Source organism: Narcine bancroftii, chromosome 3 (genome assembly GCF_036971445.1).
Source record: "Narcine bancroftii isolate sNarBan1 chromosome 3, sNarBan1.hap1, whole genome shotgun sequence".
NCBI lineage: Eukaryota > Metazoa > Chordata > Chondrichthyes > Torpediniformes > Narcinidae > Narcine > Narcine bancroftii.
In genome coordinates, this window is record NC_091471.1 from 49654066 (window position 1) to 49679078 (window position 25013).

At 39.1% G+C, this 25013-nt stretch overlaps 1 protein-coding gene and 1 non-coding gene across 2 annotated transcripts in view; one reads left to right on the forward strand and one right to left on the reverse strand.

Moving 5' to 3' along the window:
- The window catches only part of ccbe1 (collagen and calcium binding EGF domains 1), a 410340-nt gene that overhangs the window by 375774 nt on the left and 9553 nt on the right, over window positions 1-25013 (reverse strand). The gene's annotated exons all lie outside the window — the stretch shown is intronic.
- LOC138759720 (small nucleolar RNA SNORD36) lies at window positions 8446-8517 on the forward strand. The gene has a single exon (XR_011355048.1). It is a non-coding gene; the product is annotated as a small nucleolar RNA SNORD36 (small nucleolar RNA).

Consider the following 25013-nt stretch of genomic DNA (forward strand, 5'->3'; position numbering starts at 1 on the left):
GAAAGTGATAAAAAAGTTAAAGAAACACAGGAGTTGTTAACTCAGAAGATGGATATAATGGAAAGCTATAGTAGGCCAATAAAGATAGTGGGCCTTAAGGAAGATGAAGAAGGCAAAGATATGAAAGAATTTATAAAAGAATGGATCCCAATCGTCCTGGGAATGCCAGAAATGCAGGAAGGAATGGAAATAGAAAGGGCACACAGAACATTAGCCCTGAAACCACAGTCACAACAAAAACCAAGATACGTTTTAGTAAAATTCCTGAGATCACGACAAGAGAAAATATATTGGAGAAGGCAATGAATAAAATTAGAGAAGACAAAAAAGCCACTGGAATACAAAGGTCAAATTTTTTTTTCTACCCAGACATAAGTTTTGAGCTCCTGAAGAAGAGGAAGGAATTTAATGCACCACAATCGATCCTATGGAAGAAAGACTATAAATTTATGTTAAAATATCCAGCGGTGCTTAAAATAGTTATCCCGGGGCTGCAAAACAGACTGTTCTCTGATCCTGAGAAAGCATGAGAATTTGCAGAACGCCTGCAAGACAGAAAGAGAGATGAAGAGATGTAACAATGACAATAAACTACATATAAAAAAGTAAAAATAATATACAAGTAAGAACTAAAGGAGGGAAGGAAAGGGAAGTAAGGGAGAAGGGGGAAAAAAGAGGAGGGGTTAAAAAATTAATAATAAATAAATAAAACAAAAAGAAAAAGAGAAGAAATGAGGGGGACCTTTGTTGTCATGTGAAGATAAAAGTCTCTTCTGGAGGGGACTGGGTGGGAGAGAATAACAGTCACTGAGAAATCAGTTGACAATTGCGAATGGGTTCGCATTCCGAATGGAGAGGTGAGTTGTGGTTGCCCAGCAAGGGTCAAGGGTAGACTCAGAGAGGGGGGGGGGGAACACTTGGGGGTAAGGGAATTTTAGATGTGAGAATGGTTGAAATATTTTATGTTTAGAAGTGTTGTCATACAGTGCGTTCAAAAAAAGAAAACTGAGAAATGGAAATGGGGAAAAGGGGAAAGGTGGTGATGAGGAAGCGGAAATGAGATACAAACAAAGTATGAGATGGCCATGTTGAACTATACGACTATAAATATTAATGGAATACAAAACCAAATCAAAAGGAAGAGCCTATTAAATTTACAGAAAAAATTGATATAGCATTCATGCAGGAAATGGATCTAACTGAAGTGGAACACAATAAATTAAGGAGAGACTGGCTATGGCACGTAACGGCAGCATCATATAACTAAAAAGCCAGAGGGGTAGCTATATTAATCAATAAAAATGTACCAATCAAAATAGAGGAGGAAATAATAGATCCAGCAGGGAGGTATGTAATGATAAAGTGTCAGATATATTCAGAATTTTGGAATTTGCTCAATTTATATGCACCTAATGAAGAGGATCAAAAGTTTATGCAAGATATATTTTGAAGATTGTAGATACACAGGGGAATATATTGATAGGAGGGGACTTTAACCTTAATTTGGATTCAAAGATGGAGAAAGGAGAAGGAATACTCATATTATTCGAATAGAAATAAAACATAATCAAGGATTGACCTGTTCCTGTTGTCAGACCATATCCAAGGGAGAGTTAGGAAAATGGAATATAAAGCTAGATTGTTATCGGATCACTCACCAGCAATAGAACTGGAGGACATCCCACCGAGAGTGTATAGATGGAGATTAAACTCCATGCTACAAGAAAGACAGGATTTTAGAGAATTCATTAAGCACCAAATTAAAATGTACTTTGAAATAAATACAGAATCAGTGAAAGATAAATTTATATTATGGGATGCAATGAAAGCCTTCATCAGAGGGCAGATAATAAGTTTTGTAACTAAGATGAAGAAGGACTACAATTGGGAAATAGAACAGCTGGAAAGGGAAATAGTAAGTACAGAAAAAGAACTAGCAAAAAGGGAAGATACAACAAAAAGAAGAGAATTGGCGGACAAAAAAATAAAATACGAAACACTACAAACGAATGAGGTGGAGAAGAACATAATGAAGACAAAGCAGAAGTATTATGAGCTAGGAGGAAAAACGCACAAAATACTAGCTTGGCAGCTTAAAACAGAACAAGCTAAAAGAACGGTATTGGCATCAAGAAAAAAGGACAAACAAATTACATATAACCCAATAGAGATCAATGAAAACTTCAAGGAATTCTAAAAGCAATTATACCAAACTGAGAACGAAGGGAAAGAAGATAAAATAGATGAGTTTCTAGCTAAAATTGAATTACTGAAATTGCAAGAAGAGGAGCAAAACAAATTGATAAAGTCATTTGAAATAGAGGAAATACAGGTTATATTAAAAAACTACCGAACAATAAAACGCCTGAAGAGGGCAGACTCCCAGTAGAATTCTATAAAACATTTAAAGACATTAATTCCTCCTCTACTGGAAGTAATGTACCAGACTGAAGAAACACAAAACATGGCAGATTCATGCAAAACAGCAATAATTACAGTAATACCTAAGACGGGGAAAGATCTTCTAACACCAGCATTGTATAGACCAATATCTCTACTTAATTCAGATTATAAGATAATAGCAAAACTATTAGTAAACAGATTGGCCGACTGTGTACCAAAAATAGTAAAACTAGATCAAACTGGATTTATTAAGAAAAGATGAACAATGGACAATGTATGCAAGTTCATTAACTTAATCCATGCAGTACAAGGAAATAAGATGCCAAAAGTGGCGGTTGCTTTAGATGCAGACAATGCCTTTGACAGGGTAGAATGGAATTATTTATTCAAAGTACTACTGAGGTTCAACCTACCAGAGAAATATATTAATTGGATTAAAGCATTATATAAGGGACCATTGGCGAAGGTGACAGTAAGTGGATATATATCGAACCAATTTAAATTAAGCAGGTCAACTAGGAAGGGATGTCCACCATCTTCCTCACTGTTTGCTTTCGCTATAGAACCCTTGGCAGAACTGATAAGAACAGAAAATAAAATAAAAGGGATAAAAATAAAAGACAAGGAATATAAAATCAGTCTATTTGCAGATGACATCATAGTATACTTAACAGAACCAGAATTATCAATAAAAGAATTACATAAGAAATTGAAGGAATATGGAGAAATATCGGGGTACAACATCAATGCAAATAAAAATGAAGTGATGTCAATGAATAATGTGGATTTCATAAATTTTAAGAAAGAATCACCATTTAAATGGCAAACACAAGCAATCCAATACCTAGGTATTAGACTAGATAATAATCTGGGCTATGCAGTTGGATAAACTGCACGAAAACCAACAAGGTCGGGTCAGATACAGCAATGAGCTCTCTGAACCCTTCTCCATTAACAATGGCGTGAAGCAAGGCTGTGTTCTCGCACCAACCCTCTTTTCAATCTTCTTCAGCATGATGCTGAACCAAGCCATGAAAGACCCCAACAATGAAGACGCTGTTTACATCCGGTACCGCACGGATGGCAGTCTCTTCAATCTGAGGCGCCTGCAAGCTCACACCAAGACAAAGAGAAACTTGTCCGTGAACTACTCTTTGCAGATGATGCCGCTTTAGTTGCCCATTCAGAGCCAGCTCTTCAGCGCTTGACGTCCTGCTTTGCGGAAACTGCCAAAATGTTTGGCCTGGAAGTCAGCCTGAAGAAAACTGAGGTCCTCCATCAGCCAGCTCCCCACCATGACTACCAGCCCCCCCACATCTCCATCGGACACACAAAACTCAAAACGGTCAACCAGTTTACCTATCTCGGCTGCACCATTTCATCAGATGCAAGGATCGACAATGAGATAGACAACAGACTCGCCAAGGCAAATAGCGCCTTTGGAAGACTACACAAAAGAGTCTGGAAAAACAACCAACTGAAAAACCTCACAAAGATAAGCGTATACAGAGCCGTTGTCATACCCACACTCCTGTTCGGCTCCGAATCATGGGTCCTCTACCGGCACCACCTACGGCTCCTAGAACGCTTCCACCAGCGTTGTCTCCGCTCCATCCTCAACATCCATTGGAGCGCTCACACCCCTAACGTCGAGGTACTCGAGATGGCAGAGGTCGACAGCATCGAGTCCACGCTGCTGAAGATCCAGCTGCGCTGGATGGGTCACGTCTCCAGAATGGAGGACCATCGCCTTCCCAAGATCGTATTATATGGCGAGCTCTCCACTGGCCACCGTGACAGAGGTGCACCAAAGAAAAGGTACAAGGACTGCCTAAAGAAATCTCTTGGTGCCTGCCACATTGACCACCGCCAGTGGGCTGATAACGCCTCAAACCGTGCATCTTGGCACCTCACAGTTTGGCGGGCAGCAGCCTCCTTTGAAGAAGACCGCAGAGCCCACCTCACTGACAAAAGGCAAAGGAGGAAAAACCCAACACCCAACCCCAACCAACCAATTTTCCCTTGCAACCGCTGCAATCGTGTCTGCCTGTCCCGCATCGGACTGGTCAGCCACAAACGAGCCTGCAGCTGACGTGGACTTTTTACCCCCTCCATAAATCTTCGTCCGCGAAGCCAAGCCAAAGAAGAAGAAAGAAGAAGAATCTGGGCTATCTATACAAATTAAATTATCAGCCATTAATGAAGAAATTACAAGATGGATTAGAACATTGGAAAGCTTTTCCACTAACACTGATAGGAAGGGTAAATTGCATTAACATGAATATCTTCCCAAGGATACAATACCTATTTCAATCATTACCAATTCCCTTAACAGAGAAATTCTTCAATAAGCTAAAGAAAATAATAAGGAAATTCTGATGGAAAGGGGGAAACCGAGGATAGCGCCAGATAAATTAACTGAATGGTACAAACAAGATGGCTTACAGCTACCAAACTTTTTTTTTTTTTTTTTTAATTTTTTTATTTTTCACACCATAAATCACATTAGCCATGATATACACTATTTCTTTTCACACATATACAGCGACTTTTTCTCCCCCCCCCCCCCTTTCCTCCCAAACCACCCCCCCACCCCCCCCTCTCATCCATTTTAGGTATACAATCTAGGTTACAGCTACCAAACTTTAAGAATTATTATAGAGTAGTACAATTAAGATATCTATCAAATTTTTATCAATTAAGGGAAAATCCAGATTGGACCAGGTTAGAGCTAGATAAAATAGGGGAGAAGGTACCAGAACATATACTTTATAAGTGGGATGAAAATCTGGTGCAACATAGAAGTTCACCAGTACTGCACCATCTGCTTAACATTTGGAAGAGGATTCACGTAGAAAGCAAAAATACAAATTACCTACTACCAAAATTATTATTGACGCAAATCAATTAATCCCTTTCATAATAGATAACTTTTCCTTTAGAGAATGGGAGAGAAAAGGGATCAAAAGAATAGAAAATTGTTTTTTGGGAAATAATTTATCTTTTGAATAAATTAAATACAAATATGGTATAACTCACGGTATAATGTTTGCATACCACCAATGGAAACCTACTTAAAGGACAAATTGGGAAGCAGACTGAGATTACCAGAAGGAAGCAGTTTTGAATATGTGATTACAGCTGCAAGAGAAAGAGAATGATGAAATAAGTTGTAAACCCAAACAAAAGTGGGAACAAGATCTAAACAAAGATAAAAAATGAAAAATGGGAAAAGCTATGCTCCGGAACTATGAGAAATACAATAAACACGAGGTTATGCATGATACAATATAATTGGTTACACAGGTTATATATCACACCCCAAAAGTTAAATAAATGCGACCCAACAGTATCAGATAGATGTTTTCGCTATAAGAAGGAAACGGGAACAACAGTACATGCAATTTGGGCATGTGAGAAAGTGTAAAAGTTTTGGGAAGATCTAAACCAGGTATTAAATAAAATCAAAAAAAGCAACATACCAAAAAATCCAGAGACCTTTCTTCTAAGTAATACAAGAAGTAAAGAACTAGGCCTCAAATTGGATGAAGCACAAAAAAGATTTATTATGATAGCCTTAGCTCTAGCAAAAAAATGTATAATGTCAACCTGGAAATCAGAAGAGTGCCTGAGAATACAGCAATGGTATATAGAAATTAATAAATGTATTCCATTGGAAAAAATAACATATAATTTAAAAAATAAAGTCACAGTATTCGAACAAGTTTGGGAACCATACATGGAACACAACAGAGAGGGCCTACCGCGGATCTCCACTCCCTAAAATGATAAGAAGATTAAATGAACTGACCCGGTGTATAAAAGTAGATGACACAATTTTCTTGTTTATTTTCAATGTGTGATGACATTGTTTAATGGGTTTATTGTATTGTGTGGAAAGGGGAAGAAAATGACACTGTTTGAAATGTTTGTGTGTATTTTGGTTAATATGGTTCATAGTGTGAAAATTTTTTAAATTATAAAAAAAGTGTCCTTGGCATTTTACACATACAGCAAAGACAAGAGAGTAGCTATGGTGAAGACCAGGACAATTCAAGAACATAATCAGGAGTTTATTCCTGAACCCAAATGATGAGGGCAAGGTACTGAATGAACACTTCCTATTAGTATTCACCAAGGAGAAATAAATAGAGGATAATGAGATCAGGGAGGGGTATATTGATAATCAAGGGTATTTTCATAGCAAGAAAGAGGAGATGTTGGGCTTTTAAAAACCATTAATGTGGATAAGGCCTCTGTGCCTGATGGGACCTATCCCAAATTATTGAGGGAAGCAAGACAGAAGTTTGCTTCAGCCACAGGTCTTTCTCAAAAGACAAGAAAATAAACAATGTTGTTCTTTTGTTTAAGAAGGGTGATAGGGACAAATCAGAAAACCATGGCCTTACAATAGTGGTAAGGATATTATCGGAAAAGATTTTTAGATATACGGTTGATTTGCACCTAGAAAATCAAAGACCTGTGAGGATTGTCAGCATGGCTTTGTTTAGGGGAAGTCATGTCTTAAGAAATTGATCAAGTTTTTTGAGAAGATCAAAAAGATAAATGATGAGGGTAGAATAGTGGTGTTGTCTACGTGGATTTGAGTAAAGCATTCAAAAGATCCAGCATGGTATATTGATAAGAAGATTAAGGCACATGAGATCCACAATGACTATTGGATTAGATTCAAAATTGGCTTTGCCATAGAAGAAGTGGTGGAAGGGTATTATTCTGCCTGGTGCTCTATGATAATAAGTTTTGCATGAGCCTCAATGCAGAGACCTCTGTTGTTATTACATATATATATTTAAATATATATATTGTGGATGGGCTGACTAGTAAATTTGTAGATGGCACAAAAAATTGGTATAGTTCTGGACAGTGTGAAAGATGATCAAAGGATACAACAGGTTATATATCATTTGGAAATAAAGAGAGAAATGGTAGATGTTCAAACTAGATAAGTATGAGGTGTTTGGGAGATCAAATGAATGAGGAAAGTTTACAGTAGCAGCAGTATCCTGAGAAGCATTGGTGGATGGAGTCTGTGGCTCCCTGAAGGCAGCAACATAATTAGATAAGGTAGTAAAGAAGTCATACACCATATTTACCTTCATTGCTCAGGGCATTGAGTATAAAAGTTGGCAAGTCTTGTGGCAGCCATATAAAACTTTGATTAGGCCACCTTTGGAGTACTGTGTGCAGATCTGGCCATCACAAGACAGGAAGGGTATGGAAGCATTGGAAAAAGCATAGGAGTGGTTCTGCAGGATGTTGCCTGAATTAAAGAGGATTAACTATAAAGAGAGAATGGTCAAATTTGGAATGTTTTCTCTGAAGTGTTGGAAGCTAAGGAGCAAACATATATAAATAGAAGTAAATAAATTTATGAAAGGCATGGATATCGTCATGAAGTAAATACACACAAGGCTGGGCAATTCAGCAGCTCCAAACGTATACTTTATATAGCAAAGATAAAGATACATAACTGACATTTTGGGCTTAAGCCCTTTATCATGGAGAAAATGTGGGCACTCGCCTGAACAAAATGGTGGGGTGGGGGTAGGGAGAGGCAGGGGAAGGAGCACAGTCCCACAGTGTTAGGCAACATTGTGGTCCAAAGGGTCTGCTTCAGGGTTGTACTATTCTCTGTTTTATGTTCCATGCACAAATTACAAATTATTTAACTTAAAGCAATCCAACTATGCCTGCTCTCTCTGATTTTTGGATATTAATTCATCTCCCTTTTGAAAATGACAAATGAATCCAATGCCACTACCACTCCTGGCAGTCCATCTCAGCCCTTTCCTACCAGAAGAATAGTTTTTTTTTCTTTATGTATGTTTTCATTCTTTTGCCAATGACCTTCATTTTATATCCCCTGGTTCTTAAACTTCCCTTCAATAGGAATGAATTTTTTTCTCTCTATCTGTTCTGTCCAAATACAGTATTCCATAATTTTAAATTCTTACCTCAGAGCCTCCTCTAAGAACATCCTGAGCTTCTCCAATCTATCCACATAACTGATGTCCATCATACCTGGAATGATGTGAGTAAATTCTCTTCTGAATCCTCCTTAAAGTATTTACATCTTTATAAACATGAACCAGACAAAATTCTCACTCTTTTATAAAATACTGATTATTTAACAAGCAATTGACATTGATGTTATTTTCTAGAAACAGAATCAATGTCAATTGTACCTTCAGAAGTTATGATCTATACTTCACACTATAATTTTAAACTTTGAAGATTTTTTGCTGATTAACGACAGTCATCTGAAGGTGTTTGAGAGAAAGGTCACTTGCTATATAGCTACTGTTTAAACAAGGCAGATGGAACTCGATGCATATTTACCACTGGATGATAAAATCAGTCCAGGAGATTGTGTTACAAATCACTAGATCTGAACCACTGCTTGTGCTGAGTTGTCAGTGAAGGTGGCGTTGCAGGAGCTGAGTATCTTGTACTCATTGTAAAAGTCTCTCATTAGAGAAATAAACATGAATGCAAATATCTCAGAGGCCAGTGTTAAATAAGGAACTCACTTTCCCTGGATCCAGACCCCAAACTAAGAAAGCTGCTTGGTAGAAGAGCATCCTACGTTAAATCCTGAAAGATAATATGGGTAGGGTATATGGAAGCAAGCTTTTCCTCTGCTGTTGGGTGAGACACGAACTGGAAGACATGGATTAAGAGTGAAATGTTAAGGGGAACATTCAGGGGAACTTCTTCACAGAGGGTGGAGAGAGTGTGGAATGTGCTGCCAGTGGAGGTGGTGGATGAAGGTTTGACTTCAACATATAAAAGAAATTTAGATTGGTACATTGATGGGAGAAGTATGGAGAGAGATTATGTCTGTTTTCAGGTTGATGGGACTGGACAGAAGAATCTGGGCAGGGTCTAGATGGGCCAAATGGTCTGTTTCTTTGCTTATAGCGCTCTATGGTCTTCTGTAACATCTAACATTTTAACGTTGTCCTTTCATAGCATCAAAGCAAGTTTTTCATGTGTGGCCATACCAGGGTAAATTGAAACATCCAATTTTAACCTTTTTTCTGCTTATAGCAATTAAAAATAGAGTGGGCTAAAACCTAATGTCCTTTTCACAACCATCATCTGCATGATTAGTTTGACCATGATTCAATTGCCCAATCTCATTCATTATTTTGTGATATAGTTTCTCTCCATAAAGTATATTCATATGGTGGAGGTCTCAAAATCATTTAGAAAGGCTGCTACACTTTCAGAGAAGGGATCAATCTTAAAGCACAAAAGGATTCCTTTTCTCAGAAGAGCATAAGGGTCAATAGCTTGAGGAGCTTCCTACAGTTGCCTCATTCGGTGAAACAACCTTGGTGGCTTACTACCATAGATGATCATGGGGAAACTCTTGGAAAGGAATCCTCGAACTATATGTCAGCTCTAACTAATGTTACAGGAGGTAACCAGTCATGTGTGCAATGATGGTAGCGAACCTTGTAGGGAAGGGCGGGGGACATGAGAGCAAAAAAAAATTGTTTGATTGAGTGTACAGATGAATATGTTGGATTATATTTCAGTACTTTTCATACTTTTTTTCATATCTGGAATATTAAAAATATTTCAAATACTATTTTATTTTCTAAATTAGGCTCCAAACATCAACATTTAGAAGTAATGCTTTTAGGACTTTGTACTGCAGCCATGAGATTGTGTTTACCATGACGTTATTACGACATGAGTTGGTGTTAATATGTACGTATACTGGTTAAAGATAGGGAGCGAAGCCTGTTGGAACTGTTGTGAAATCTACAAAATATGACAGTAAACAGAAATGTTACTTTAGTAAATCCATGTTTTATCAATCCCTTAGAAATGGCAAGAATAGAAGTTGGCTGTGCTGTTCTCCAAGCACAGGTAAGGCCTTCTGTTTTACTGCAAACTGTTTTCAAATGAAGATCATGCTTGACTACTCAACATTGGCAGCCAGAACATGATTACATTAAAGCACTTCTGGAAAGAGTTGTTGCTACAATTAAATTTCTTGTTTGTTCTACAATGATGCAAGTTATATAACAGAACTTAACATCACTTTATTCTATTCAATGAAGGGAGGGGTTGGGGTGGAAAGGTCAGAGGAAGCCTTACTAAAGCTCAGTCTAGGGGCCCAGCTGGTAGTTAATCTGCCACTGAATCCTGTGCTGAAGCAAATAACAACTGAGGTTTGGCATTTCCACTTGCTTCCATATGAAGCCTGTTCTCTTCTGGAGCCCTGTATCTGTTAGAATTGGAGCAAGAACCATCTCGGCCTCACTTGTAATTGGTATTAATCTTTGCCCAAAGCATGTACATTCTTTAAATTTCTCTGATGTCATCTCTTGATTATATGAGCTGAAGAGTCATTGAGTGAAATCTTCTACTGGCAATTTCTGTGGCAAGTTATCAGAAGGGGGTGGGTAAAATCATGGAGGACCCCTATCACCCCAGCTGCTCCCAACCGGAATATCAGAACTAGCACCACCAGGCTGAGGAACAGCTTCTTCCCACTGGCAGTGAGAATGGTGAATGACCAAAGGAACTGTTTGCACTGAACATCTGAGACTCTCATTTGTAAAAAAAAACAATATTTATTTATATGAATATTGTCCTACTGAGGACTGGAGAATGTTGTTTCATCAGGTTGTACTTGAACAATCAGGTGACTATCAATTTGACTTAAAGTAAACAAAACCATGTGCTATGAAAGTAATTTGACTCAGTAAATTCTGCTTCTGTTTGTGAATCATTCTGCATAAAGAAGAATTTACTGGGTGTTCATATTCCCACAAAATACAAATTAAGGCATACTTATCCAATCTGCTCCTATATCTGCTGATAAATTCAAAGACTGACCTCTATAAAATAGTTTAATCAACACCAAGATGCTAATACCCTGCATAATAACCAAAAGCCTCGAATAGAGGCTGTTGCTTGCCATCTGTGCCAAGCAACTGTTAGCCTAGATTGAAATGATCTTTCAAATATCCTCCACATGATCACCTTGGCATAATTTCTGTGGTAACTATGGCCCCTCAGATAAGCATCTGCCAAAAGATATATAATAGAACACTCCCCTAGCTCTTAAATCATTTCAAATATCGAAACTATCTGAAGACATTAGTAATGTCAATTCTTTCTTCCTTAAAGTTAACTTAAAATTTAAAATTGTTGGAGCAATATGAAAATTTGATTTAAATTCACAAATGGATTTGATGCACATATAAACAGCCACTTGCTGTATATATATATATATATATATATATGTATACACATATATACAGCACATATATAAAGCACATATATCCAACCGTGTCTGCCTGTCCCGCATTGGACTTGTCAGCCACAAACGAGCCTGCAGCTGACGTGGACATTACCCCTCCATTAATCTTCGTCCGCGAAGCCAAGCCAAAGAAAGATACAGAAGTGAAGGAAGTACAATTTTCACACAGCAAAACAACATTTCTACTGCACTTCAAAGTGGAAAATCATTTTCAAATAAACTATTTTCATGATAATAGGTTATATTATCTTCTATTACAGATTTTCTTTAGTGCATCTCATTGAAGTTTTCAAGGAAAGATGGAAAAAGTCAGAGCATTTTCTCCCCTTCGTTCTATGTTTTGAAGACTACCTCCTTAAGGTACAGTAAAATTCTGATATCTAGCAACCAATTGTTTGGAAATCCTCATAGTCTAGTATCGGTCTCACTCAATAGTCTGGAATGCAAGCAAGGGTTTGAGACTGTAAGCAAGGTATGCGGTCAAAGACCAGAGTCCAGGTGACAGCTAGACCCTGGATCTGGACTGTGGGTTGGTCAAGACTGAAACCAGAAATCGGGTTAAGAAAACCAGTGGTGAAGAATGTTGGGTGGTTTGCACCTGGACCCAAGATTGAGAGTGCTTGCATATTTCCAGCACCCTTTAAATTCAGAGTTCTGAGTAAAATTTATCATGTTCCTATATAATGTAAAAAAAAAGTGAAAATCTGTATTTGGGTATTACATTGAAGCCTACATTATCTTTACATTTTATTCATTCAGATATTCAGCTGGCATAATGATTTTATTATGAACATTCCACTTCAATTAGGCAAAATTACCTGTCCGCCATGGTTCTGCCCATACTCATGTATGATCACATTCTTCTATTTCATCCTGTACAAATTCTACACCAACCTGAAGTTTAATGAAAGGCTGGAATGACTGGGTATGATAAATGTATCAACTATTCTTAGTTTTTCTCTGCTACCAAATTCTACCAACAAATTGAACAACGTAAACAAAAGTTGTGGATGCTGGAATCTTGAGCAAACAAATAATTGCTGGAGGCACTAAGCAGGTCAGACAGCATCCATGGGTAGAAATAGCCAGTTAACATTTTGAGTCAAAATCATTTATCAAGTCCAAGCACTGCAAAACTCACCTCACGAATTCGACATCTAGCTGATAGCTTGGGCCATGTTGCTCCATGTAAAAGCACTAGGACTAATGCGCACAGGAACTTAAGACATGCAGTGCAAATGACTACAAGGTGAGTAATTATGTTAAATTTTTCACAAACTTTTTTCCAACATTTCCAACACTTCTGATTCATATACCAAAGGAAGGTCAAGAATATGATAGCTGTTGGAAAGAAACTCTCCTCGAACCCAGAAGTGCTGGTTTTCAGGCTTCTATACCTTCTGCCCAAAGGTAGCAGAGAAAAGAAGCTGTGTCTGGGGTGGTGGAGGTCATTTCTGATGTTAGCCACCTTCTTCAGGCATGATTTTCATCAGGAAGGCTTTTTGTTAATGTGGTCTATAAAGTATTGCCTAAAACATAAAGTACAAATATTTGCATTAATGTCATACCTTTCATAATCCCAAATGCCCTGGAGTACTTTATTGTCAATAAAATACTTTTAAAAAGTCATAAGGTAGAAAGTGCAATAATTTCCTACTCAGGAGCTTAGTGGAAGCATTGGATTATAGTTTGTTGCCTTCAAAAGGGCAAATAGGAATGGAGAATAGTTTCTCAACATCCCAAAAGATAACAAATTAAAAGTCAGCTTATTGGAAGTGAGATTTCACCAAAAAAAAGCATTGTAATAATAACAAACAATCTGATTTAGCAACGTTGAACATAAGTTTAAGTAATTTCAAAATCCTGGTAAATCCCCCTCACTTCCTTTTAGTTCATCCAGAAATGGTATCTCCAACAGAGCACTATTTTGTCAGTGATGTAGTGTGATGTCACCCCAAATGTTTTTCCCTCCTCTCAGGTGAAGGATTTGATTCCACAACTTTCTTATTTGGGAGCTTTCATTAAATGACCACTGCCTCTAAAACATGCTTATCAAGAAGGGTATGCTTGTGTATTTTGTCTGAAGTTTTTGATATGGAATTGGAATAACAAAGAACTGGAAACTCTCAGAAAGCAAAGTGAAAAATAAGATAATTCTTTGCACTTGATTGCTGTTCAATGAGAAATACAGAATGTCCATCCTGAGAAATTATTCACCTGGGCATCTTGGAATTAAGGGAATGGAGCTGAATGCCTTATCGGGAGTAATGATGGTGGAGAGAAAATGAGAGAATAACAATTTTGATGGAAATTAGAGGATTACCAAGTCACAAGGATGGACTTGAATTAATTGACAGTTGAACCATTGATATCATTCCCCATTCCAGGATCCCTGCCTAAGTTGAGATCACGTCCTACTAGAACAGATCGGCAAATGTTGACCCATGAAGTTTGAAATAAGGATTTCATTGACAATAATCAAGATTTTTTTTAAATGAAAAATGTGGCAATTGAGTGAAGACATGCTCAGCTGAGAAACTCATACCACCCTAACCAATTTCATTCCAAAGTTCAAACATACATGAAAAATAGGTTTAGGGGCATGCTTGATAATTTCTGCACCTATTTAATAATACATTAGGACAAATTAGTACTTTTAGTATAAAAGGAAGCATTATTGGAAAATAAAGCATTTCATTTGGAAGATATCATAGTGCCCCAGAATATTTTCCCTCATCTAACACCAGTGCATTATTGGGTTATTTATCTCAATGCCATTTGTGAGACTGCTGTGAGCAAATTGCCTGCCACGCTTTTTTTACTTAATAACAGTGCCTCAAAAGTTAATTCATTGGCTGCAAAGCACATTGGTACATCCTGAGGTCACAACATATGTATAGTTAATTACGTGTGATGGATTTATTTTGCATTTACTCAGATTTAGATCTGCCTTTTACATCAACAATGGCTGTCAATGCACAAATTAACTGCCATGTATCACAATCGCATAACAAACCTCATGGAAAGATTATTGTCAGGGGAAATTATTTACATTTGGTTACTGAGAAAATGTTACATTCACTACCAAATAAACTAAGAGTTAATTATTCCTAACTGTTGCTTTAGATTTTCTTGATAAACTTCCTGAGGAATTTATTTGTGATGGAAATCAGATTTTTGAAAAAAATTCATGAAAATTAATTGTATATATATTCAGACCCTCAGGCACGAAATGTTATTTATTCAGAATTAATGTAGTGTTGCATTGGGGAAGGTTGACTGCCACTGTTAGCTCAACAATGTACTTCTTCTTTCTTTGGCTTGGCTTCGCGGACGAAGATTTATGGAGGGGGTAAAATGTCCACGTCAGCTGCAGGCTCGTTTGTGGCTGACAAGTCCGATGCGGGACAGGCAGACAGGGTTGCAGGGGAAAATTGGTTGGTTGGGGTTGGGTTTTTCCTCCTTTGTCTTTTGTCAGTGAGGTGGGCTCTTCAAAGGAGGTTGCTGCCCGCCGAACTGTGAGGTGCCAAGATGCACGGTTTGAGGCGATATCAGCCCACTGGCGGTGGTCAATGTGGCAGGCACCAAGAGATTTCTTTAGGCAGTCCTTGTACAATGTACACTGCACACCAAAATACAATAACTAATAGAAAGCACCTGGGTACTGCTTCTCTTGCTCTGCAATACATGTCTCACCCTTCAGAGATAGACCTCCAAGTAACTTCCTCAAATTCCTGAAAATATATTTGGAGTGTTAACATTTTTCATTGTACATAGAACATATAAAACATTCAGCACAGTACATGCCCTTCAGCCATGGTGTTGTGCCAACCTATATAACCCACTCCATGATGAATCTAACCCTTCCTTCCTCAAGTCCATAAGTTTTTTTTTGCATTCCAGGCATACTCTACCTCTGACATCTCCCCTAAACTTCCGTACACTCACCTTAAACAGATATCCTCTGGTATTGGCCATTACCTTCCTGGGAAGAGATGGGCATAGATAGGCTGGTTGCCCACTCTAGTTATGTATCTCATCCTCCACAATTCCATCAAGAAAACCTTGAGCTCACTTAAACTTTCTATACATTCTCCAATCCAGGCAACAATCTGATAAAACTCATCGGCACCCTCTCTAAAGCTTCCACATCTTTCCAATGATGAAGCTAGAGTTTTATAGAGCAAAATTTGATTCAACCCAATGACTAATGAAGGATAGCACACCATACACTTTCTTAATTATCCTATTAACTTGTGCACCAACTTTGAGGGGTCTATAGGCTTGGACTCCAAGATCTAGACTGCTCAGAACTCCACCGTTAACCATAGACTCCACCTTCAAGTTTGATCTTCCAAAGTGTATCATGCAACACTGTTCCAGATTGAAATTCATCTTCCACTTCTCCACCCAGCTCTGAATCCTGTCTTTGGTCCATTGCAACATATGACAATTTTCTGCACTATCCATAACACCTCCAACATTATGTCATCTGCAAACTTACTGATCCAACTCTACTTCTTCACACATCAGTTATAAAGATCACAAAGAGTAGAGGTTCAAGAACAGAACACTGTAGAATACCACTGGTCACTGATCTCCAGGCAGAATACATTCCATCTACTACTACCTTTTGTCTCCCATGGATGCCAATTCTGAATCTACACAGCCCAGTTTCCATGGATCCTATGCCTCATGACTTTCTGGATGAGCCTACCATGGGGAACCTTGTCAAATGCCTTACACAAATTGACATGCACCACATTGTCACTTCATCAATTTATTTTATCATATCATCCAAAAATTCAATTAGGCTCACAACTCTCCTTTACAAAGTTATGCTGCCTATTCCCTAATAAGCAGGGGTGCAGCACATTTTTTTTTTTTTAGGTACAAGAGCTCACCAAAAATAGTGACAAGGAGATTTCACAAGACCTGGCCTTGGTGGCCACCATATTGTATTTGGCATTGTATAATTGACAGCAAACTGTAGGTCTACAAAGTAGGACAACTGGCCATGAAATAAACAGGTATATCCAAAAGGGCAGGTGGGGGGGGGGGGGTCATCTTATACACCACTACCTCCCTGAGTGGACCCATGAGGTACCAGAGCAGTCCAATGAGGTGCTAAAACAGCCCAATGAGCTCCAGCAGTACTGCACCACTGCTAATATTAACACTCTCCAAATGCTCATAAATTGTCCTTAAGATCCTCCTCCAATAGTTTACCCACTATTGATGTTAGACTTATTGATCTATAATTCCTAGGATTCTCCCTCTTGCCTTTCTTCCAAAACTTTTCCCATCCTCCAATCTTCCAGAACCACTCCCATGGCCAGGAATAATACAAAGATTATCAATTTCCTAACAATTTCTTTGCTTGTTTCCTGTAGTGATCTGGGGTATATCCTGTCTGTCCCCAGGGACATCTATCCAAATGTTTTTCCAGAAGCACCAACATTACCTCTTTCTTAAACTTGCTATACTCTATCTTAGTTATTTGTTCTACACTAATCTATTTATTAAATTCTCTCTCCCTGATAAGCACTGAAGCAAAGTATTTATTAAGGATCACAGTTAACTGGGCAATTGAGTTGAATTCAGAGGAACAGTTGATTGGCCAATCAAGTTCAAGACAAAAAGGTTGAAAAAGGAGAGACCTGGTAGATAAAAGGTGATTAGGCAATTGAGTTCAACAGTTGAAGTCAGAAGAGAAGTTGATTGGGCAATTGAGCTCAACAGTTGAAGGGCAATTGAGGTCAGGTAACTAAAGCATCACTATAAAAATGAGGGACTGTGTAATGGAGCAGTCATTTCAGAGTGGAAAAGTTATGGGTCAAGGGGCTGAGATGGTGGTACAGGAGTTAAAGAAAGGGTCACCCTATTCAAGGAACAAAAAGGATTCAGCAGGTAAGGGTAGGTTTTAAATATTGTTTTGTTTTCCTCTAGTCACGAACAGTGGGAATGGCAGCCAAGGCAGGAGAATGCTCTTCATGTAGGTCATCAGGAAAGCCAGCAGTATTCCTGACAACTTCATCTGTGCAAAGTGCATCCAGCTACAGTTCCTGGCAAGCTGAGTTAAAGCACTGGAGTTGAATGAACTCTGGAGCACTTAAGAGGCAGATGGGGTGATTGAGAGGTGTAATAAGGATGCTATCATACCTAGGAGGCAGGAAGATTGTATATGGGTAATAGTCAAGAGAGGGGAAAAGAATGGGCAGCAAGTAAAAGCACTGTTCCCCTCAATTATAAGTATACTATTTTGGATACTGTTGGTGGGGATGACTTACCAAGGACAAGCCATGATGATCAGATCTCTGGCATGGAGTCTGGTCCTATAGAAGAGAAGAAGTGAACTGTAGTGATAGGAGATTCCATAGTAAGGGGGGGGGGCGGAGAACAGGTAAGAAGTTCTGCAGAAGAGATTGAGTATCCTGGATGGTATGTTGCCTTCCTGTTGTTAGGATCTGAGATATCTCACATCAAGTTCATTGCCTTCTCAGCAGAGGGGAGGGGGGTGAACAACGAGATGTTGTAGTCCATGTTGGGACCAATGATGTGGATAGGAAAGGTAAGGAGGTCCTTCAAGGAGAATTTAGGGAATTAGATGCTAGGTTGAAGGATAGAACCTCCAGGAGTTGGGTCTCTGGTTGAAATTCTAAATTAGAGAATGGCCAATTTTGAGGAAATGAGAAAGGATCTAGAATGTGTGGATTGGGATAAGATGCCATCAGGCAAGGATGGATGAGGTAAGGAGAGGACAGTCAAAGGTGAAATTTTGAGAATGTAGTGTATGAATGTTCTTGTAGGATTATAGACAAGATTAGCAGGCAGAGGGAACCTTAGTTTTTGAGGGACATTACAATCTGGTTTGGAAGAAGATTGAGGGGTATAACAGGTATAGGCAATGTGAAGCAAATGAGGTACCTGAGGAGTATTAAACAATGCAAGTACAACCTTGAAGAAAAAAAATCAGGATAGCTAAAAGACAGGAGGTTGCTTTGACAGACAATGTCAAGGAAATCCTAAGGGTTTCTAAAAGTATACAAGTGTAAAAGGATAGTAAGGGACAACATTCATTACTGTAAAGATGAATTGTCAGCTTTGTATGATGCCAAAAGAGATGGGGAAGATCTTAAATGCTTTTAAAACAGTATTCACACAGGATCCAGACACATTTGTGAGAAGCATGGAAAATGAGCTGTGATAAATCCCCAGGGCTTGGCCAGATATTCCCTTAAACCTCAAGAGAGGCTAGTGTAGAAATTGCAGGGGCTCTGGCAGAAATATTTAAATTGCCTTTGGCCAAGGTGTGGTATTGGAGGGTAGCTCACGTTTTTTTTTAAACTCCAAAAGTAACCTTGTAGGTTGGTGAACCTGACATAAGTAGTAAGCGAATTATTGGAAAGTGTTCTAAGAGATAGGCTATGCAATTATTTGGATAGCCAGGAATTGATTAGGGATAGTCCACATAGCTTTGTGTGGTATGTCATGCTTAACCAATCTTGTATTTTCTCAGAGGTTACCAGGAAAATTGCTGAAGGAAAGGCTGTTGAAGTTGTCTACATGGACTTTAATAAAGCCTTTGACAAGGTCCCATATGGGAGGTTAGTCAGGAAGGTTTGCATGTGAGGTATTCATGGTGAAGGAGGGAACTGTATTTGACAATAGCTGTACAGGGGCAGCCAGAGAGTAATGGTGGATGATTGCTTCTCAGATTGGAGTCCTGTGACTAGTGGTGTGCCTCAGGTGGGACCTTCTATTAGAAAAAGCCTATCTACATTTACTGTGTATCCCACAAAATTTTAAACACCTCTCTCCCCTCATTCTTTTACACTCCAGGGAATAGTTGTAACCTGTGTAATTTTTCCCTTTCACTCAGTTCCTGAAGTCCTGGCAACATCCTAATAAATCTTTTCTGCACTCTTTCTATCTTATTGATATTTCATGTAGTTGGGTAACCAAAACTATATACAATACTCCAAATTTGGCCTCTCCAATGTCTTGTACAACTTTACCATATGATCCCCGTGGTGATACAACTACTGCAAGCTTTGAAAACCTACTTTGCTGTGCACAACACCTCAATCTTAGTGTCATCTGCAAATTTCCTGAACAAATTTGCCATATCATCAGATAATTGATATAGATTAAAAACCACAATGGTTCCAGCACTGATCCCTGAGGCACACCACTAGTCACAAACATCCAGCCGTAGACTAATACTCCCATTTTTCCCTTCACCATCCCTTGCCCTGACACCTCCACTGCCTCTGTTAAGGTGCTGGCACAGATCTTTACCTCCATGCCAACCCAAATTATGCCCATGTCAAGTACCCTAATGAATGTGAGGACACTGTCTCGACCAGGGATCTGGCAGCAGCAGGGGCCCAGCCACCACCCCTAGCCCATCCAGGATTTCCCCTGGGGCTGCCACCCTCTTTCCACAGGCCCCCACCACCTGCAGACCTGTCCCATAATGGTAGACACCCCAACTCTGCCAGACACCATTCTGCCCACTGGCTGCCCCAGATCCAGCTGATCTTCAGGCAGCCCTGCCCCTACTGATCATTTACCAGGAGCCTATCCTGCGATGATCTCAGAGACCAAGACAACTGCTGGACCGCATGAACTTGTAAATATGCCTTCGGACTACTCGGTACTGAGAACACTGCCCCGGAACTCTTTTTTAAGAAGGGTGTGAATGTGGTGAATCAACCACTGCACTAGCTGTACTCCTGCTGGCCTACTGCATGGGGCAACTACTTTGCCTGCAAGTAGGAAACCTGGGAGGATGGCCCCACCTACTTTCTGTCAATCATTGGCCCATACAAAGACTTGAGCCAGGCCCTTTGGGAGTAGTCAAGCATGTGGGGCCAAGGTCTACAGAAACCTGGTGTGCAAGTTTAAGATAATTAAAGTCTTGTTTGTTCGCACTGCAGCACACCACAATCCCAACTCCAACACTGAATGTTTTGATTATTGAAGGTCAATATGCCAAAAGCTCTCCTTACAACCCTATCCATCTGTGAAGCCACTTTCCTGGAATTGTGTATCTGTATTCCCAGATCCCTCTGTTCTACTGCACTCCTCAGCGCCCTACCATTTATCTCCTTGGTTTGTCCTTCCAAAATCCAACCCTCACACTGTTTGCATTAAATCCCATCTGGCATCTAGATCCCTCTGCAAGGTTTGAAAACCTTCTTCGCTGTCCACAACACCTCTAATCTTGGCGTCATCTCCAACTTGCTGATTCAATTCACCGCATTATTCAGATTATTATAAATGGCAATGGTCCCAGCACTGATCCCTGAGGCACATTAGTCACGGGACTTAATTTCTTTCCTAACTCCCTTATGAATCTCATAAGCCCTGCCTGATTTTTGCTTCCCAAACGTTGTGCCTCTGGACCAGCTGTTCCACATCTCTAGTCAATAACTATTCTTTTATCCTCCATCCTTTCCTTGTCTCAGTTGGACCAGACTATTCAGAATGCTCTGCAAGTGGTTCCTAATCACCTTTTGCATTTTTGCTGTGCAGTTCCCCAAGATCATCTGCTCCCATTTCACTGTCCCAAGTTCATACCTAATACCATTGTAATTGGCACTTCCCCAAATAAACACCCTTGCATTTTGTCTGTGCTCATCCTTGTCCATGATAAAGATCAGGGAGATGTTGTAACTATTTCTGTCTGTCACCTGCCCAGGTTCATTGCCCAGTACTTGATCCAGTATGGCCTCTCCTCTTGTTGGCCTGTCATCATACTATCAGGGTTCCTGAATATTCCTTTCAAATACTGCCCCATCTAAACCCGCTACACTAAAGGTGTCATTCAATATTTGCTTCTTCCATTGAGTGGGTAGCTTTAATTTATGGTCAATTATTTATATATTAAAAAATTAAACCAATTAAATTTTCTAACCTTAAACAATAGTGAGTTACAATTTGGAACTCTGCAGGAACACATTTTATATATTAAAAAAAACTAACAGGAAAGTCCATTCTATACAGTACTATATATAGATATGCATAGAAATAAACTCTACCATTGTTAGAAGGGAGAACCATGCAGCAATGCGTAGTGAGAAATATTCTCACCCCATTCCTGTCCCCATCTGGCCAACAAGTTTTACATTGTGGTCTTTTGTTACATATTTTGCCAGAATGATTACAGATGTTGAATTTTCCTCATTACAAAGGTATTTGTATGCTGAGATCCACAATGAACTCCTAAAAGGTGAAGCTCCTTGCTGGGAATATGATTTCATAAACTTAGCTCCTTTAAATTGGAGAGATGCCGCAGGGATTGTTTTCACAGCAGGCTAAATCTACTGGGATGTGAATAAACCATAAAGGTATAGTTACAATAGAAATTATAGGTTTTGATTTTCTGTGAGGGGCACTGGACAAAGTGGCAACTCTGTCTTCCTTACAGTAGACAAAGTTAAAGAACTTGATGTATGTTACATTCTAAAATGTAATATGTGACAATAATGGAACCTTTACCTTGTAAGCTAGGCAAGGAGGAAACCTTGTGTTCTTCCACCCTCGTACCTTTCCCTCCGTCCATCCAGGGTTCTCACTCTAGAACACCATCATTCACACTGAGAAGCCCACCAGCACTTCCCTGATGCTGCTTCTTTCCAAGATTCTCATCCTTTAGATCAAGAAAGTTGACATGCTTATCAACCTCCACTGTTAATACTCCAAAATAGACATGAGCATTACAGTTTCTCATGCCTTTGTTTCTCTTACAAGCATAGCTTTTCCAGACAAGGATTTAGAATCAGACCCTACTTGCACTTTATTTTAAGCTGCCTTTTCCAGAGCAAATAAAATGAACAATTCCCAGATAACAGAATTTGTACAGCCGGACTATTGTTAGCTAACTTGTATGGGAAAATGGGAATGAATATCCATCCCAATTAAAGGTTCTGACCTTCAGATCCTGCCACAAAGGCTTTAGTTTAATTCAATAAATTCACTGCTGGATGACATAAATGAAACGTGGTGATCCTCAATTCCACACAGAGAAATGGTCAATGCATTCCACCCAGAAAAAAAACCCAATCTTCTTAGCGAGAGCAGGATTTCTTGAGTACTCACAGCCCATTCACCTCAGAGTAAAACAAGCAGGTCATAGAATTGGATCTGCAGACCATTCTGCCCAATCAGTTCATGTGAGCATTATTCTTGGCTTACTTTCCTCTCAATCTTGTTTCTGAATATTTTAATCATTGCCTTTCATTCTCCTCTTCCTCATGTGCTTGTCCAGCCTCCTCTTTGATGTATGTTACTCAATTAAATCACTCCCTGTGGTAGCTAGTGCTGCAAATGAGATAATGGGTACATGCTTTTTCACTGGTGTCAGTGTTGCACAATTGCTCAATAAAAGGTGTAAGATGCTCCTTCCATCTGATAGCCTACAGCTCCCCTTGGGCAAAATATAGTATCTGTTTAGCTTCCCAATCAGGGTCACATGAAGCCATGGATTGCAAATGGTGGATGGTTTTCACAAGCAGATTCTACAAATTGGAATACATGGTTGTAAAATTTAAAATGCTGGGCAAATGAATCTGCTGATCAATGGCCAGGACACTGCAACTCAAGAAGGCCATGGGAAACCACTTCAGAATTTTTCCCCGTATAATCATGAACTCAACATTGACTACAGTCTCAGCTCAGAGGGAGCTTCCACTGAAGGAGGCAGAAACTACAATTCAGAGGTTTAAAGATCACGACAGATGGAGAGACAATGATTGCCCACAATGAGCAGCAAGGCACCTTTCTCTGTAATAAAAGTATAAAACAAAGAAGCAAATCAAAGCTGTTTGGTCAGAGTATTAGGCAGTGATATGTGAAACAGGTAAGATTTCAGGTTTGAGGTATTTTGTCAGAACTGGGAAAGAGGAAAAATAGGATAGCAGGCAAATAGGTAGAATAATTGGAATATCTCTGATAGGTTGAGATCCTATTTCTCAATGCTCATGCAACAGTCAGATTTGTGTTGGTAATAAGTGGGTTTGAGGGACAGGTCTGGTACAATAGGCTATATTAATGGAGAAAGAAAAACTGAATGGCAAGCACAAATGACTAACAGAAATATCCAGTTCTTTTACAGATGAGAAAGAAACACCAGTTAACTAAACTTGGAGAATTCAATAGGGTCCATATGACTTGTCAGGGATGAGATGTTGTTCTGCAAGCTTGCATGGTTCTTGCTTGTAGCAGTGTAGCAGACCACAAAACGGGTCGGTTATAATGGGAGTGGATGAAGAGTGAAAGTGATATGCAACCTTGTTTAGAGTTATTCCTGCTGTCTGAACATTGGTGCACTGCTGTACAAAAATCCAATCTACCTTCACATTTCCAGCATCTATATGTTTTTAATTTTCAGTTATTCTGTAGTCATTGATTTCCTAAAGACGAGGGATGTGATTAGAGTTCTTCAGGTATGAGGCATTTATCTGAAGAAGATAATAAACAATGGCCAAGCTACCATGATGCAGAAGGAGCTAAAACTGACCTATAGACTTAAATGGCAGACATTTTTGATTTCTAAAGCCAATGAAATCAAGTGGACTTTGTTCAAGTTTGTATAGGGACATTCATTAAGTGGCCTTTATTAGGGTAATGCCAAATGTGAATGAAAGATTCAGAAAGCCTGAAGAACCACATGGGAAAACAAAGAATAAAACATCACCTGTGAGAAGGGATTTGAAGCTAAAACTTTCAGATATTCATTGGATATTAAGTGTAGAATTCAGGACATAATAAACTCAGTATTCTACACAAGTTATTTGTTCATTCTTATTACCATTCTACTCTTTCACTTCAGAGACATAGAACACCTGCTGCAGCCATTCAATTCATGGGAGTGGTGCATCAACATTGTATTTGCCAAGTTCTCCAAATTCTGTACCCTACACCACTGTTTTGATTCAGCAGACTTGTCAAAATTCAAGGATTCATAAAATAGCTTCACTTAATAAGCCACTCCCTTCAACAGTAAATGTGTGACCAGGAAGATGATAAAGGCATTTCTCAATAAGAAACCCTGTATGAACCAGGGAGTCAACTCTTTGCTGAAGGCCAGGTTAGTGGCATTCAAGTCAGGAGACCTAGCTCTGTACAATAAATCCAAGTATGAGCTCTGCAAGGCCACGAGGGAAGTCAAGAAATGGAATTGCCCTGGTTCGGTCCCAAGAGAAAATCAGACTCATTGCAACGAAAGTGGCAATGAAGGCAGGGATGCAAGCTATTGGATGTAAATCAAAACCCAGCACCACAGGCTATAGAAGCTCAG